Source organism: Phyllobates terribilis, unplaced genomic scaffold (genome assembly GCF_046119375.1).
Source record: "Phyllobates terribilis strain yellow unplaced genomic scaffold, ASM4611937v1 Scaffold_8__6_contigs__length_399053987, whole genome shotgun sequence".
Lineage (NCBI taxonomy): Eukaryota > Metazoa > Chordata > Amphibia > Anura > Dendrobatidae > Phyllobates > Phyllobates terribilis.
The window spans coordinates 267335085-267353686 of record NW_027362768.1 but is presented as its reverse complement, the minus strand read 5'-3'; positions in this window follow the sequence as shown (position 1 = coordinate 267353686).

Here is an 18602-nt window from a genome sequence, read left to right as displayed (position 1 = left end):
AAAAGACAGCAGGTTTTCCAAGGGATTGTGTTTTTATTGTGGTAAATCTGACCATTTTGTTAAGAACTGTGAGCTTCGGTTAAACAAAGAAAAAAAAAACGTCAGTTACACCCGTATTGCTTGTTTAAACTCTAAGGGAGTATTTCTTTCAGGGAGTACCTCAATGCAGGAGGAGTTAGAATACAAAACTTTGTCATCTCCTATTTCTGTGGTTGCTGTTAATAACACTCCTTTGAAATGTATTACTCACAAGGTTGCTGAATTTCCCCTCACTATTAATGGTATTCACCAAGAGAATTTGGATTTGGTGGTATTGGATAATTTACCTTCTCCAGTAGTTTTAGGTTTGCCTTGGTTAAAACTGCACAATCCTTTACTAGACTCGTCTAGTAATGAGATTAAGTCTTCGAGTCCATAGTGTTATGATAAATGTTGCAACGGTCGCATTGCTGCTGTGGAGAAAGGGGAATTACCTGTACCCATTCAGGATTTTTGGAAGGTTTTTTCAGAGGAGGAGTCGCAAATTTTACCTCCTCATAGGGATTATGATTGCACCATTGAGTTTATTCCGGGAGCTACTCTTCCCAAGAGTCGTTTATTTAATCTGACTATCCCTGAAAGAAAGGCCTTGGAGGAATACATACAGGCGAGCTTGGCTGCTGGTCACATTAGACCTTCTAAGTCACCTGTGGCTGTTGGATTTTTTTTTGTAAAAAAAAAGGACAGCGGTTTACATCCATGTCTGGACTTTCGCGAAATTAATAAAATTACCGTACGCAATTCCTACCCACTGCCATTAATTCCTGACTTGTTTAACCAGTTAGTGGGGGCCAAGTGGTTCTCTAAAATTGATCTCCGGGGGGCATACAATTTGTTGCGAATGAAGGAGGGTGATGAATGGAAAACTGCTTTTAACACTCCGGTGGGTCATTATGAGAATCTGGTTATGCCTTTTGGTCTTACCAATACACCAGTGTTTTTTCAGAACCTTATTAATGACATCCTGAGATCTTTGATTGGTAAGAATGTGGTTGTGTATTTGGATGACGTTTTGATTTATTCATCGGATCTGGAGTCTCATTGGCAGAGCGTACGTGAGGTATTGCAGTTATTAAATGACAATTCACTTTTTGCTAAGCTGGAGCAGAGGATTAGTTTTTTGGGCTACATTATCTCCAGCGAGGGCTTTGAGATGACCCGGTGAAAGTTCAGACTGTGCAGGAATGGCCTAGGCCTATTGGTTTGAAATCGATACAGAGATTTTTGGGTTTCGCCAATTATTACAGAAAATTCATTAAGAATTTTTCTATAATTGTTAAGCCACTGACCGATCTCACCAGGAAAGTTGCGAATACGGTCCAATGGACTACTGAGGCCATTGAAGCTTTTGTGTATCTCAAGGAGAGGTTCAGTTCTGCCCCCATCCTTATGCAGCCTGATGAGACCAAGCCTTTTTTGGTCGAGGTTGATGCTTCTTCAGTGGGGGTCGGTGCGGTTTTGTCTCAAGAGAACAAGGATGGAGTTCATCCCTGTGCCTTTTTTTCGAAAAAATTTTCTGAAACCGAACTTAATTACAATGTTGGTAATCGGGAATTGCTGGCTATTAAACTCACATTTGAACATTGGCGTCATTTCTTGGAAGGTGCTAAATTTCCCATTCAGGTTTTCACTGATCATAAGAATCTGATCTATCTAGATGCTGCCAAGCGCTTGAATGCCCGTCAGGCTAGGTGGGCACTTTTTTTTCGCGGTTTAATTTTTCTGTTACTTACATCCCGGGTACTAAGAATGTTAAAGCCGATGCTTTATCTCGCAGCTTTTCTCCCATGGTTGGTACCGAGGAGGAGGAGAGCATTTTACAGGAAGGAGTTGTGATAGCAGCATTGGACTCCATTTTAGAAGATGGGATTCTGAAAGCCCAGGAGGATGCCCCATCTAACACTCCCCATGGGAGGTTGTTTGTGCCTAGAACCTTTAGGAGAGATTTGTTTGTTGAGTATCATGAGTCTCGGTTGGCAGGTCATGCAGGAATTTCTGAGACTAAGAGACTTGTAGGTCACAGTTTTTGGTGGCCTGGGTGGCAGGAGGAAGTCATTAAGTGGGTGTGTCAATGTACTGTGTGTGCTAGATCAAAGGCTTCACATGTTTCTGCTGCGGGGCTGCTTTGCCCTCTGGAGGTTCCTAGTGCACCTTGGACGCATCTTGCAATGGATTTTATTACTGACCTTCCTGTGTCAGAGGGTTTCACAGTCATCTGGGTGGTCGTGGACCGTTTTAGCAAGATGTGTAATTTGGTTCCTTTCATTAAACTACCCTGCGCTAAGACACTCGCTAAGGCTTTTGTTAAGGACATTGTCAGGCTCCATGGCGTTCCCACCGACATTGTTTCTGATAGGGGACCCCAGTTTGTGGCTCATTTTTGGCGTGCCTTTTGTGACAGGTTGGGAGTCCATTTGTCATTTTCGTCTGGTTATCATCCTGAGTCTAATGGACAGACAGAAAGAAAGAACCAGGGTGTTGAACAGTTTTTGCGTTGTTTTGTGGCAGACAATCAAGAGGGGTGGTCTGAGTTTCTGCCACTTGCTGAATTTGCTCTTAACAACCATACATCCTCTTCTGCTGGGTGTTCTCCGTTTTTTTGTTGTACTGGGAGACATCCGTCGCTTGGTTCATTCTCCAAATTGGTGTCGGCCGTGCCGGAGGATTAGAATTTTTCCAGTGATTTGGAGAGAGTTTGGACTGATGTACGTTGTAACCTTCAAGAGGCTAACAAAAAGTCCAAGAAGTATTTTAACAGGAAACGTCAAGAGGTTTTGTTTACGGTTGGTGACATGGTTTGGTTGTCCTCAAAGAATCTGCGGTTGAGGATTCCTTCTAAGAAATTGGATCCGAAGTTTGTGGGACCATTTAAGGTGCTTCAGGTGGTGAACCAGTCTGCTGTTAGGTTGGAGGTTCCCACCTCCTGGAAGATTAATCCGGTGTTTCATGTTTCCTTGTTGAAAAAAGCTGATGTATCGGATAGGAATGCCACTGTCACAGTTCCTCCGGTGGTGGAAGACGGTGAATATGAAATTTCTCGTATCCTGAATTCCGAAGGGCATAGAGGGAGATTGCAGTATCTCGTCGCTTGGAAAGGTTTCGGTCCTGAGGATAACTCCTGGGTAAGGGCGGATGATGTCTCTGCTCCTAGACTTATCAGAGCGTTTCACAGGAGGTTTCCTGATAGGCCTGGGCCTGGAGGATCCGGAGGATCCTCATAGAAGAGGGGGTACTGTTAGAACCCTCCTGTTAGTTTTTTTCTATTTTGTGGTCACGTGACCTGCTACCTATTTATTCCAGCTCCGCCCTCCTGGCTTTGCTGGACTTCAGTGTTACTTTGACTCTTAATCTAGCCAGGTGCTTTGTACCTATCTCTATAGTTTGCTTGGTCCTTGGACCTCTAGTTCTTTTTGTCTGTTTGTCTTTTTGCTCTGCTACAACTTCTGCTAGGAGGTGTCCAATTTTGTCCCAGTCCTTAGTACTTTTAGGGACCCCTCCCTTATGTCTATAGGTCTGCGTTCAGACTAGCTGAGGACGAAGGCGGGTCTGTTCACAAGTAACAGGTTGCCCGCGGCATCGTAGGGAATCAGCTTAGTCCTATTGTAGGGACAGTTTTCCTTTCTTTCCTTAGTTCTTGCAGCAGATCATAACAGGCTCAGTATTTAGGACATTGGGTGGGGGGTGGAAAACAACGACCGGAACCCGCCAAGATTGAGGCCATAGCCTAGTGGCCCACCTCACGTACTAAAACCCAAGTCATGGCCTTTCTAGGGACAGCGGGGTATTATAGGTAATTTGTCCCTAATTACAGCAGCATTGCCAAGACCCTCACTGATCTGACACGTAAGAACCTCCCCCGCCAGGTAACCTGGACCCCCGAGTGTGAGGAAGCCTTCCGCCAGCTAAAGGACGCTCTCACAAATACCCCGATATTGGCTGCACCCGATCCAACTAAACGTTTCCTTGTTCACACAGACCCATCTATGTTTGGGTTGGGGGAAGTACTGAGCCAAGTCGGGCCGGACGGCCAAGAACACCCAATAGCTTATCTGAGTCGGAAATTACTGCCTCGAGAAGTCAGCTATGCGGCCGTCGAAAAGGAATGCCTGCAGTAGTATTGGCTGCCAAGAAGCTGCAACCATATTTGTATGGAAGACAGTTTTACCTCTTAACGGACCCCTGGTATGGCTTAATCGGGTCTCCATGGACAATCCCAGACTACTACAGTGGAGTTTGGCGCTACAACCGTTAGACTTCACCATCCACTATAGACCCGGCAAGCAAAATGGTAACGCCAATGGACTAAGCCGACAAATTGACCTTCTACCAACCTCATAAACCGTGGAGCTCCTCCAGCTGATCCATCGGGGAGCAGACTGGGTAGGCCGATCCTGTCCGGGAAGGGGGAACATTGTGACGGATCAACCCTGTACTCCAAGATTTTGCTGCATGGGGGTTGTCGTAGAGCCTATGCAGCTAATGGGACATAATGTTATAAAGTGGGGTGAATATTGTGGATCACATATTGTTGGACATTTTGGGATGTGACTGAAGCACTCCTGGCCCCCACCTTCCTGTGCTCACTTAGCAGTGGCAAACAGACAATGTGCTGATTAATGGGTTGTTGTGTAACAGGTTGACATGTCTTTCTAGTAATGAGCTCATATTTATGACAGTGTAAATTTCTCCTGCAATGACTTGGTCCGGAAATTAGGGGTCAGCAAGAAACAAGTAAAGAAAAAGCCCAAGGATCTGTAAAAAGCCCGGGAAAAGACAGATCCAGGAAGTCCTTGAGAAGGCGACATGCGTGTGGATGCTGTTTGACGATGGAGAGCTTGTACAGACTGGAGCCAGACAGTGTGTCCAAGAATAAGCTGTGCCTTGTGAGTAACTGAGATATGTGACCGGTCACCAACTTTGTAGTCAGTTAGGGAAAGCTAGTTAGTGATTGCAGTAGTGCTGAGAACTGCCTGGTGTATATCACTGCTGATGGACTGATCAGGCTTGATCCAGAGATTGTGAAGGATCTGACATACTAAGACTGTGCACGTGGGTACTACAAAGGAGCCCTGTTGTGAACTACACTTCGAGACGAAGATTGATTCTAATTCCTGCTTACACCTGGATGTGCTGGAGAGCTTGGTGAGAAGGAGAAGCAGATCAAACCCTGTGGCCGGAGATCAGAGTCTAGTTAAAGGTTTGTATATGTATAAAGTCTGAGAGATTTTTCTTTGCTCTTGAAAGAAGAGAAACTGTACAGTGTATAGGTAACGCGTTGGTAAAATATATATGAGTGTTCTCTAAGGGGAAAACAAGGGTGCCCAGATCTCATTGTATTAGTGTGGGAGGGGGGGGTTTAAGGTTATATTCCAGGGAGGACCACGTGCCACGTCTGCGGTAACGTTCTGGGTAGGCCCTGTACTGAATAAGGGTGGGAGCGGCATAGCCCAGGGGTAGATTGGCTCATCCCTGCGAGATTGGCACTTGGGCTCTCTCGGGCTGCATAACTTGTACTTTGTGTTAGTGGCTGTTGTGGCCCATATTTTGTAGAATTGTTTAACCCTGTCATTTTTGTGACCAGTAAAAAGAAAGTTATTTGCCACTATACAAGGTCGGAGTCATTCATAGCAGCGCCGTATTCCTCATACACTTTCGACCGGCGTTCCGGTCGTTACAGTTGCATAACTGCTGTCTGGGAGCCTACTGTGGGTATTATCTGGTGAGAACAATGGGTGCTAAAAGTAGCCTGTGTGATTCTCTATAAAACCTGCTTGTGAGAATAAAAGTTAAGTTCATCTTGGAGACACTGTGCGATAGTCATATTTTATATATCCCAGTGTAAGAAAAGCCTTTCCATGTCAGGGGCCTACCAAAGAAGATTGGACATCTGCGGATGGGGTAACTAGCTCTCGTTACACAGGGTATCTGGTTTGCCGCTGTACTGGGGGAGCCACTTCGCTCCAGGGATGTACGGTAGGGCCATGGGTATGACAGGGGTTACCAGCCCTCTTGTGGATCGGCTGCTCCGGCCTGCTCAGCGTCGGGTGCGGGTTAATGATCAGGGTCGTTAACCAGTACTTCGGTGTTGTGCTGTTCTTCGGACATTCTGGCGCCCCCCTAGCGAACCGTGGCCTACCTTCTTTTCTTTTCTTCCAGTAAGCCCCAGCTCCGCAGGTGACGGTCTTCTTCGGGACCTTGCGCTGCTTGCGTCCAACGTCAGAGCGCTCACCGAGTCTCCTTACTAGACCTGGCGCTTCCTGGTCTGAAGTCGAGGCGTGGGGTGTGTCCGGGGCTTCGCGCGCTTCAGCAGATACGCCCCTAAGTTTCCCGCGGTTATGCCCTTTTTCTTCCCGCACGGCAACACAGTAATGGCGGCGATCTTCACCACAGTTAAACACACAGTTCTTATTAAAGGCGCACAGTACTCGGTGGCAACGGGCACAACACTCCGTTGTTGCAGCAGGAACGGAATCCTGTTCGTGATGCCAAAGCTGACGCGCCCCCTGGGGCGTGGGGTACTCGACAGCCGGGCCTATGGCTGCTTGCTGGGATTATCACGGTGGCTGGCCCGGTTCGTGACCCAGGGCGGTCAGTAAAAAGACAAAACAAAAAGGGAAAAGTTTATATAGGATAGGAAAAGGGGAAATGTTCGTGACGCCACCTGTAGATTCTGGTGAGGTTCAACAGCGCTGTGGCAGTCCTCTGAGGCCAGTGTTCAGGCAGCTTAGTTGGTGTAGCTCCCTACAGGTGGAGCGGGACCTCAGGGCAGCGTAGATGGGGGGATGCAGGACAGAGGGGGCCCAGCCGGGTCAGGGAAAGGATAGGCACACACAACGGTTCACTTCAGTACCTTTACTGGTGGGATTTCAGGCACGATCCAGGGCACTTTAGGGTGAAGGGTGCATTTCAGGACTCTCACCAGTGAGCGGGTGTGGGGCCTCCTTGTTCCTTGCCTTTCCTTAGTAAGTTTCTGACCTGCCTGGAGCTAGGCCTAACTTGGTCTCTGTCTTGCACCTGCTGATCTTGTGGTAGGGACTTCTGTTGGAGTACACACTCCCTGGTTTCTGGGGTTTCAGTGGCTCCTGACCCTAGTATAACAGTCAGCGTTTGGTATTCCTGGGACATGTAGTTCGCCAGGGGTTCCGGTTGTTTCTGCTGGATATAGGAAATCCTTACAGACGTGAACCCGGTGTCCGGTATATGGTTTTGGGGTGAGCTGGTAACACTCCTCTGCCCCCTATGTTACTCTACTTCCACTCACCTTCGGCCTCGCTCGGGCCGTCACTAGGCTTCACGCGGGCAGTAGGCCTCGCTACTCTTCACCGCTCTTATGGCGTCGGTACGCCTTTGGCTCACTAAACTGAGCTCTTTGAGTCTGGACTCTGCTCAACTGCAGGCTAGCAACTGCAGGAGCTCCTCTCTGGCTGCAGCAGACTTCACACAGACTTCACTCTCTGTGGACTCCAGACTAGCTGACTCCCAGACTAACCGAACTGCCTAGCTCCACCTTCCCTATTTATATCCCTAACTGGCTCCCTCTGGTGGTCTGAGGTGGAAGGTGGAGGTGTGTGAATGCTTATGAGGGCCTCTTGTGGAGGAATCCGTCCATGCACCCCTCTGGGATCTGTGGTACCAAGCGCAGCTGGGCGCCACACTGCACCTACAGAATAACAACCTGAACTATCAAATTTACACATTATTTCTCCTGCACAAATAATTCTTCAAAAAAAACCTCAAAAAGTGTACCAAAGAGGCATGTTTTTCTTCATCCCATCCTTCAAAAACAGAGTTAACAAACTTATACAGATTAAAAATGAACCAAAAAGTCTGATGTGTCCCAAAATGGTACCAATGAAAAGTACATAAAATGTATCAACACTTTACATGTAGCCTGTGCTCTTAAGGAGTTAAAGGTAAAATACTCATCCATTCAGATATAAAATAAATCTACTACTAGCACATGATGGTGAATGGTCCTGTTTATTGCTGGTAAATGTCCTCTTAGGTTCCTCTCGGCCACTAGTGGTTGGTGTGAGCTCCACAGAGGGCAGAGTGCGACAAGCTGCCATTCTCTTGTTGTGTTTATCTGTTGGCACTCAGGAGAGGAAAAACCCCCTGTGGGGGAAACCTCTAGGGAACCATGGCCTAAGGATAAGTGCCCTTCCCTGGGAGCACAAGGCAACATTTCGTATAGAAGCGCTAGTCCACGGTCATTTTATTGACTCCTGGTAGGATTTTCTTGGTCTCCAGCTTCTTCTTGTATTCGGACACTGCAGATCACCATAATCCAGCAAAACCCCCAGCCCAGATTACAGCAGGGAGGAGGAATGGGTATGGCTGCACGTTACACTGCAAGTCACGGCCCTCAGGATACTCCTAGCGGTGATGGTGGAATATCAACCAGTGAACAGTGGTTTTCAGAGCTGTTCACTTCCAGCGTTTTATTTTCCTCCAGAGATTGTGGAAAGCGTTCTTCACAATACTGCCAAATGTTCTGCCAGGAGAGATAATAGGTTAGAAACAATTCTTATATCCCAAATAAGACATATAAAATGGGGTTATCCTAAGAGGAAAACGCCTCCAGGTTTTCCTGTGGGCCCATCAGCAGACTGTAAGCAGCAGTCAGTAAGAGGTTTCCACACTACACTCTGCTGACAGATTCAAAGGATAAGAGTGTAACCGTAAAAAGCTCCATAATTCCAGTCCCATTTACACTGACTCACCTGCGATGGGGTATTACTGGTTTTGATATCTGTTTTATGACCTTCCATCTGTCACTGGCAAATGTGAATCCACAGAAGAGTTTTTGATCTGTTTCGGCCATTGGTGTTTTAATGGCTTCAGTGAAGGACAGGACATTTTTCATTATATCTGATGTCATTACTGGTGGCAGCGGAAAGAAAATACAAGAACCAGTGGTCATAAAGAAGACACACAATAGAGATGTACAGCTGCCACCATCTTCTCTGGGTGATATACGTACAGGTGGTAGTTGGAATGGTGGACACGCTCCAGCCCCCGCTATATCTGTTCAGTTGATCTCCATGAAGAAGGGATCATCCCTGATGTTGTCCACAGCTACCTGCCGACTCTCTGGTGACTTATCCAAGAGCTGGAAACAAATAATTAAGAATTCAGTCTCCAGTTGATTTCCATTTTCATTGTTGTGTTTTTCGTTATATTTACCCCTTTTATTACTTAGATGTGTATTTATACTCACCCCCTCTATGATGGCTTTGGCTTGGGGGTCTAGTCCTTTTGGAAAGGCAGGATCATCATTGATCAGTGACTTTATGGTGATGTCATGCACTACACCTATATAAAATGGATATCTGCCGGTAGCCATCTCATATATCACCACACCAGCAGAGAACCAGTCCACTGCCATGTTGTAGGGCTTCCATATTCTGTCTTACCTGGTGGTTGGAATGGGAAATGGGGCATTTGTTGCCATGAGGTCTCTAAGGTCTCCTCCACTGAGATATTCCATGACATAGAAGACGTAGTCCTGTGATAAAACAGAGGCGATAATAGGGGTTATTGCCATATTCTAGATATGCGGCACTGGTTATAATCTTACAATACATGTAATACTATGGTAGTAACATAGAACATTGCACACAGATTGGCACATATACTGACATTCATAGAACACATAGAAGACTCAGAGCTGTTGGATTATGACCTTCTTACCTGGGACTGGAAGGTGGCAAAAGCCCGAGTAATGAATGGACTATTCCTAGTCGTCTCCAGGACCTGTCGCTCTACCAGAACGTTGTCTCCTAAGTTCTCAAGTAGGAGCCTCTTCTTCACCATCTTCACTGCCAGTTGTTGTTGGCAGGCCTGATGTGTGGCCAACATGACCTGTAGGATAGAGAACATTAGAAATGGAGGAAAGGCCTGTCCTGCCACGAGACGTGATGAGAAGATGAGGCAGTGATGTTCCTAGAGACATATTACATACATGATGATGACATCACTGCAATTCCGAATACTTACTTTACCATATCCGCCCTCTCCAATCATTTTATGGAAGGTGAAGCTCTCCAGTCCAGTCACAATGAAGGAGGATTGAGCTGGGGTTGTCCCTGGTAGAGAGAGGAGAAATAAGATGTAACATTCCTATATAGTGCAATGTGGCCTCCAATAAGAATTACAACACATAGTGGTAGAACAATATTACAGGGTGTCAAATAGAAAAGGCACCAAAATCATAATAAGCGGGATCTTCCAAATGTGGACAATCCTGGCAATGGCTACTTTGGGGAATATTGGCTCTCGGTGTCTTAGATCTGAACTCACCTGACAGCTGCTCAGTGTCAGTAATGGGGGACACACCGGATCCTTCATCAGTTTTGTCCCCCATTGCTACTCCCCTTTTCCTCTTGTTCATGATACTCTCCTGTATTGGGCTTCCAGGTCTTTTTGAAGCCTTGATAATGCTTTGGTTGGTGCCATTTTTTTCACTCTCAGGTGTTTCTGCTCTCCTCTTTTTTGGCACCTCATCTATTCTCTCTCCCTTTCTCTTCCTCCAAATCTCCATATTCAGCTCCGTAGATGTCTGTTTGGGCTGAAGAAGGTCCTGTTCACCTCAGTAGCTCTCCAGGATGGCCCTTGGAACTGCTCCTCTAACAAGCCTTCTATTATACGGTGTTATATTTTATACAAAACCAAAATTTGCCAAGCGCAAGTAAAAGTTGCCTTCACCCAACAAGTGATAAAGACATATGAACAATATTCAGGCTGCAGTGACATTTTGATGACTATTCCATGACATCACAAAGTCAATTGTGACATCGTCATACTCTAAAGGTCACATGACATGACAGAGGGACCAAAGCCAAAGGTCATGTGACATCACAGAGGGACCAGTGACATCATCAGCCTAGCTGAGAGACATGTGCTCTTCAACAGTTATAAAGTCTCTGTCATTTATCAGTGTCTGTTGAAGCTATTGTAAAAAATAAACTTTTTCTATACATGAAATTTATTTGATATTTTTTTTTATTGTTTATTTTTTTGCTCCATTTATCAATAACGTTACATAATCTACATGATTGAAAGACTTGATTAATACAGTAAAACATCTGTAACGGAAGCTGTTTGTTGCCCATATCAACCAATCATGAAGCAGCTGTAATTTTAGCAGAGCAATTGAAAGTGTAACTGTTATTTCAGTAGAACTTGCAGCAGAATGTCTTTGTCTGCTTTTAGCTCCTCCTCTGTCTCCATAGAACTATGTGAGCACCAACTGTCATCTCCTATCTTAGTAATGTGAAAATCTGTACACACTGGACCCTGGTTTATCAAGAACTTCTTGCCAGAAATGTCACAAATTTTTTAGGCAACTCAGAGTTGCACAAATGTTTTGCAACTTAAGGGCGTTTTACACCTGGAGTACATTTCTGGAGGAGGCGCAGAGCAGTTGTAAGATGCGCAAATTCATTAAGATGAATTTTTTTTTTCCAAATTCAATGTTTATTGAAAGATTTTAATATTTTTATCACAAGCCTAAAATGAATATCAAAGGAAGACATGCACTATTAAAAAAGAAATATTATAACAAATATAATACAATAGGGATATAGGAAAGATATTACATTAACATCAACATTTTGATGAGCTGCTCAATCTTCTAAGTGGGTGAGATTGGACCAGAGCGAATTATAGGTTAATGAAATATGAATATGAATACGTCCCGGATTACAAGACAAGAGAAATCAATTTGGGGCAAGACAGTATGCATCTGATTCATAGAATTCAATCCAATCCCTCCATTTCACGCAATATTTGTCAACATCGGCAGGTGATTGAGCAACTAGATGTTCCATCATATCAAGAAGTGAAATCTCAGAGAACCACTCCTCCAGGGTGGATCAGGATCTGCTCTTCCAGTGGCGAGGGATAACATTTTTGGCTGCCTGTATAATGTGACCTATCACAGATCTTTTATATTCGGAGAAGTTTATTGATAACATTAGAAGAAATAGTGCCTCAGATGAATTAGGGACGGTTAGGCCAGTTATCCTCTTGAGAAGAAGGACCACTTGTATTAAAAAATTCTTTATTGTAGGACATTCCCACCAAATGTGCGTCATCGTCCCCTCTCCCACTCCACACCTCCAACATCTGGCGACAATGAATTAAATACCGAGCACGCCAAAATATTCGGCGAGCACACGGACGTGCTCGCCGAAAGGGTTAATGAGGCATACTCGCTCATCACTAATCTCTATTGATTTTTTCCAGTAGGGGTTTAAAGTTGAGCTTGAATTATTGGGAGAGATCTCTATGAATTCGAATGCCCAGATATTTTATTCCCTGAGTTGGCCAGGCAAAGGAAAAATTAGATTGGATAAACCCCTGTGTATCATTGGAAAAGGAAACATTTACGCTTCAGATTTGGATGTATTGACCATAAAATTTGACCAGCTGCCCAAGTGATCTATTTCAGCCATAACTGAGGGAATGGATGTGTGCGGTTAGGTAATATATAGAAGAACATCGTCCGCGAACGCCTTGCATTTGTATTCTGTCTGCCCTATGGTGATTCTTTTAATATCAGGGTTTTCATGGATTGATGATAATAGAGGCTCCATCGCAAAAATGTATAAGAGGGGGGAAAAGGGAGCATCCCTGTCTTGTTCCATTAGTCATTACGGGTGGCGACGATATAGTTCCATTTATTTTTAATCTGGCAGATTGGTTACAGTAGAGGGCCATTATCTTAGCTATAATAAGATCTCCAATGTTAAGGTTTTTTAAGAGAGTAATATATGGCATGCCAGGATACCCTGCCAAACGCTTTTTCAGTGTCTAGTGAAAGTATTAATAAGGGGGTGTTCTGAGTCTGGGTGTAAGGAATAATGTTGATAGTCTTTAAAGTTTTGTCGTGAACCTCCCTTCCAGGGAGTAACCGCACCTGATCCTAGTGTATATGACTCGCCCCCTGGGCCTAGTGTGGACGTGTGTGTGGATACCCGGAGCCGGGTCTCTGGGGGTTGTAGAATCCGTGGCGGTGACCCGGTCCCGTGGCTCAGGGTTGTCAGGCCGATGGCGGTATTTTGTGGGGGTTTTAGGTTAATTGTCTGACTACGCCACTCGTGGATTGCGGTCAGCGTGTACCGCCGCTGCAAGGCAGTCCGCTGAGGCCGGTGTGGTGTGTGCAGCTAAAGATGGGATAACTCCCCATGGGAAGAGTATGGCCTCAGGGCAGGGAAGGTGGATGATGGGAGTGATGGTGCGCGGGCGTCCCAGCACTAGTAGTGCTGGTGCGCCGATGAAGCACAGAGACGTGGGGTTGCAGTTCAAGTTCTTTACTCACAGTTCTTTATATCCCAAGTCATTCCGCGGGCAATGACTGCCCAAGCCGTGCTACGTCCACCAGGCAGGGGGCTCGGTCAACCCCCAGGCAATTCCAGAGTGTGTCACAGGACTCCCTTCTACTCCTTTCTCTGGCTGTGCCCCACCAGTGACACTACTTTTGTCCAGCTGCCTCGGGCCTTCTCTTGGGAGGGCTTCGTGCTCGCTGTCCTGACCCTATGTGGTATGCCTTTCTAGTAGGTGTAGTAAGGGGTCGCACCAAGATATGATCGCGACCGCCGGTCCTTGGCTGAGGATTAGTCGCCTCCACCAACTTGGGATCCGGTACCCTGTTCTGCCAACCCGTCACCCGCAATCTCCTGGGCCTTTGGGGTTCCTTCTGCCTTTGTGTCTCTGGGCCTCTCTGGGTGCTCTGTTCCTTTCTTTCTTTCCTTTCTGTTCCTGTTCCTTGCTGTTACTGTCCTTCTCCTCTGGCTCTGGCCTTCACTCTAGGCCTGCCTCGTGGAGCTGGGCCCTGGCTGAGCCACAGCTCCCTGTCAGCCCTCCTGGCTGAACTGTACTGAACTCTCCTTCTTCTTCTACTCTCCGAACTAAGATGGTGCCCACCTTTTATACCTCCCTCTCTGTGTATGAGCCCAGGTGACTTGCAACCAATGGGCTCCTACCTATGCCCAGAGACCGTCCCCTCCTGCTCCTACATCACTGGGTGTGCTTCCCCTTCCCCACTCCAGCCAGGGACAGATGCTGTCGTGCCTGCACTTCTGTCTCGTGGGAGCACCGTTGAGCTGTCCCCCGGAAATGGGGTGTGTGTGATGCATGCAGCTAAACGAGCCCTGTTCCACACTCCCTCCTTACCCGGGAGTGGAATACCACACCTCTGGTTGAGGTGCAATACCCCTGTAGCGGCCGAACCCTCGGGGCGCTACATATATTTTTAGCTAGCAGAGCCTGTAACCAATTCACAAGCATTTGCTGGGAACCGGCCTTTTGGACTAGTTACCTGAGCAGCATGGTCCCTGGATGGCTTTTAAATTTACTGTATATTTCCTCTAAAACACTGCAGCGTTTTAGATGAAAACATACCTGGCTAAAATGATTAAACCAACAACATCTGCAAAGGAGTTTGTATGTTCTCTCCATGTTTGCGTGGGTTTCCTCCGGGCACTCCGGTTTCTTTCCACACTCCAAAGACATAGTAAAAGCCAATTTAGATTGTGAGCCTCAATGGGAACAGTGATGGGGATGTCTGTAAAGTGCTGTGGAATTAATGGCACCATATAAGTGAGTAAAATAGACTGATTCATATTGCCTGTGGTTTGGGGAGGCATGAATCAACTGTCAGGCTCACTTTAAGGCTAATTGATGTATTGTTGCTGCCCTTAACATCAAGCATGGTGGGTCTGCTGGGGGACGTCAGTCCCTTTGTGTGTTTCTCACTGTGTCTATATGTCATGAGATGGTATCAGAGCCCAAATATATACTCATAGAACCAGGGGTGGTTTAAGAGTAGCCAGGGCCCCGTCAGTTTAGAAGGCCTGGGCCCACCCGCTGACAGATCTAGCAGTGAGTGTATCGCGGCGCGCACATTATTTCCTTATGTACAGCATAAGGTAAAAATATATAACATAGCGCCATACATAATAGGCCAGGGGTGGGAGATTAATTTTCAGAAGGGGCCACATGAGAGGCCGTGACTGTTGTGGAGGCCGAACAATAGGCTGAAATTAATTCTGCTCAATATTAACATATTAATTATAATTATTTTATTTGTATCACTTAATATTGAGCAGAATTAATATGCTGACATAACCTATATACAGTACGAGCCCCCACATAGTCCCCTCAATCAACAACCAAAGCAATCAACCTATGGGGCCTTCATACATGTAAACCATAACAAAACAAAAAAAAACCCTAAAAAAATTCTCTTTATTTTAAAAACTCAATTCATAAAGACAATAATGATGAGCGAACGTGCTCAGATAACTTGTTATCCCTGCACGCTCGGGTGTTATCCGAGTATCTTGTAATATATTCGAGTCCCTGCGGCTGCATGTTTTGTTTTTGTCTGTTAGACAACCACAACACTTAACAAACAGGCAATCCCGCATGTGTTGTATCTGTCTAAAAGCAGATACAACACTATATATATAGACCCTATAGGGCCTGAACAGTTGTGCACTTAGCTTAATGGCATCTACTTCCGATGCTTTTTTCTCCTCCTTTGGTCATTCAGGGATTCGTCAGGGAATTCCTTCAATCAGGACAAGAAAACGAGACCATAAGCCGAACTGCAATGAGGATAACAGCTCACAGGTCCAGGCAATATGCCCCACATAGCCCCCTACATACAATATGAGCCCCCACACAGTCCTCCATATACAGTATGAACCCACACACAGCCCCCTACATACAGTATGAGCCCCCACACAGCCCTCTACATACAGTATGAGCCCACCATACCCCTGTACATACAGTAGGAGCCCACACACAGCCCGCTACATACAGTATGAGCCCCCCATAGCACTTTACATACACTATGAGTCCACACACATCCCCTACATACAGTATGAGTCCACACACAGCCCTCTACATACAATATGAGCCCCCACACAGCCCTCCATATACAGTATGAACCCACACACAGCCCCCTCCATATAGTATGAGCCCCTAGATAGCTACCTAGATACGGTAAGAGCTCTCACACAGCCCCATAGATACAGTATGATCTCCCACATAACTCCCTTTATACAGTATAAATCCACACAAAGTCCCCTACATACAATGACACCACAGTCCAATATACAGTATGAGCCCCCTACATACAACATGAACACCCACACAGCCATACACATACAGTATGAGTCCTCACATAGCTCCCAATATATGGTATGAGCCCCCACATAGCTCCTTGCAGCCCCCAAACCCACAGGATAACATTAATCTGTAGCCCCCAAGATAATATACTATGCAGCCACTAGCAGCCCCCACAGTCACATATCCAGCGGCCCCCCATGGTCACAAACCCTGCTGCCTCTCATGGTCCCATACCCTGCTGCCCCCCCATGGTCCCATACCCTGCAGCCCTCCCCCCATGGTCCCATACCCTGCAGTCCTCCCTTGGTCACATACCCTGCAGCACACAGGGTGACATGCCGAAGTCACTCTCTCACAGAACAGGAAGTAGTTATTTGCTTCTTACCGTCACCAGGAGTTGCCAGCAGGAGGAAACAGGAAGAAAGGCAGCACTGAGCACAAGATGAGCAGAGGGCGGAGCCAGCACCGAGCACCACAGGAGCTGCAGTGCAGGAGCCGACAGTCGGGAATACCAGGGGCTCCGCGCCTGAGTACAGCAGACGTGGGCACGCAGAGTGCGCTGTGTATTCGCGTCTGCTGCATTGTCCTGCGGGTGGCGCACCTAAGATTATAATGAGGGCAGTCTGGCCATGGGCCCCCTCGGAGCTCGGGGCCCCGGGCGGTAGCCCAGATTGCCCTCATTATAATCCGCCTATGTCCATTGCCTGTTTTTTTCTTTGTGCCCTCTGAAATACCAGATCATTGTACAGGTCCTTCTATGCTGCTGTCTCTAAGGGTATTTTCACACTGCATCTTGTCACATGTTAGTTGGTCCCATCAGGGCTTATGTTTGAACTCCCCCATCCCTCGCACACTCAACTGCATGCAAAGCGCGTTGTGGGCGTATGCGCTGATGGGGCCATAAACTATAAGGCTATGTTCACACATTGCGTTTTTTCAGCGTTTTTTTTTATGCAAATTTTCAGCTGCGTTTTACAGTATCTGCAAAGTTTGAGATTCCAGAAATCTGATGCACACACCTTTGTTTTTTGTTTGATCAGTATTTTGTGTTTTGCATGTTTTTTTGCAGAATAGAGCATGTCACTTCTTTCAGCGTTTTTGACCAATTGGAAGTAATGGATGGTGAAAAACAGCTATATTCATACTAGGTGTTTTTTCAGCTATGAGGCTTACACAATAAACACTAGCTGAGCTAGGTGTGAGATTGAACAATACATGTGGCCCACAGAGGTATGAAATTGAACAATTCCTGAGCAATTCAATGGCAGACTTTAGTGTGAAAGTAAATAGTGTCCTGCAAACTCAATGCACTGCCAGTGTCTTAGTTACATTATTCCTGAACAATTCACCTGATTAATATGGTTTGACATATGTCTTGCATTGGTGACATGTGCTCATGCTTCTGTGGTGGAAGCAAAGCTGAACTTTGGGATCCTAAAAAATGCACCAAAAACAAGGAAAAAAATCAAGCAAAATCCTGAACAAATCTTTATGGCAAGAGATCAGGTTTTGCTGCACAAGAAACCTGCTGAAAAAAAAAAACACAATGTGTGAACATAGCCTAATGGTGAAAAAAGGGTGAACATTCCCTTTGACATGTATCATTTTCGGGCGTATACGCATACTGGAGGCAGACACTCAGACGTGTATGGTGACAGTTGCTGCTCCGTGCATGACAAAGCCGGCAGCACCCTGAAGAAATAAAGTTAATTTTCTCCTGGGTGCTGCACTTTCAAGTACAGCAGCCAGTCCCTTTCATAACGCTATTACACTGCAGATTAACCCTATATATGCAAGTTAAAAAAATTCTAGGACATGAGAAGTTCCTCTTAATGATATTTTTGTAGTAGGTGAGTAGTAATAAAATATTTCCTTTATTTTTTCTTTTAAACTAGCAGCTCTGACTTCCTTATGTCACTCAGCATCTTAAAGCAACTCTGTCAGCACAGGATGACTCTTCAAACCAAGTGCTGGCGCTCGGTGCTTCACGATAGAGCCAATTATTTAACTGCACCTTCCCACCTGCTTGGTTTCCATCTATCTCCACCCTTCTTTGACTCTATGAAGGTAGAGCTGTCAATCAATTAAGAGGTGGGTGGAGACTGAGGGAAAACAAGCAGGTGGGATGGAGTATATAAATTATTGGCCTTGCTGTGAAGCTTAGTTTCTGTGCTGACGGAGTCTCTTTAACTCCTTCACAACATCCGCTGTACATGTATTGGACCATGGAAGGTGCGTTACCGCAAACCACCGTACATGCACAGCGTGACGATTGCGCAGCCGAGCGCGATTAATTGCAGGTGTCAGCTGTATATGAGAGACACCCTGTCCGCTCTATATGAGCTGACACCCTGCAACAATGCCCACAATCAGTGCTAACGCCGATCGCGGGCATTTAACGCCTTTGATGCCGCTGTCAATAT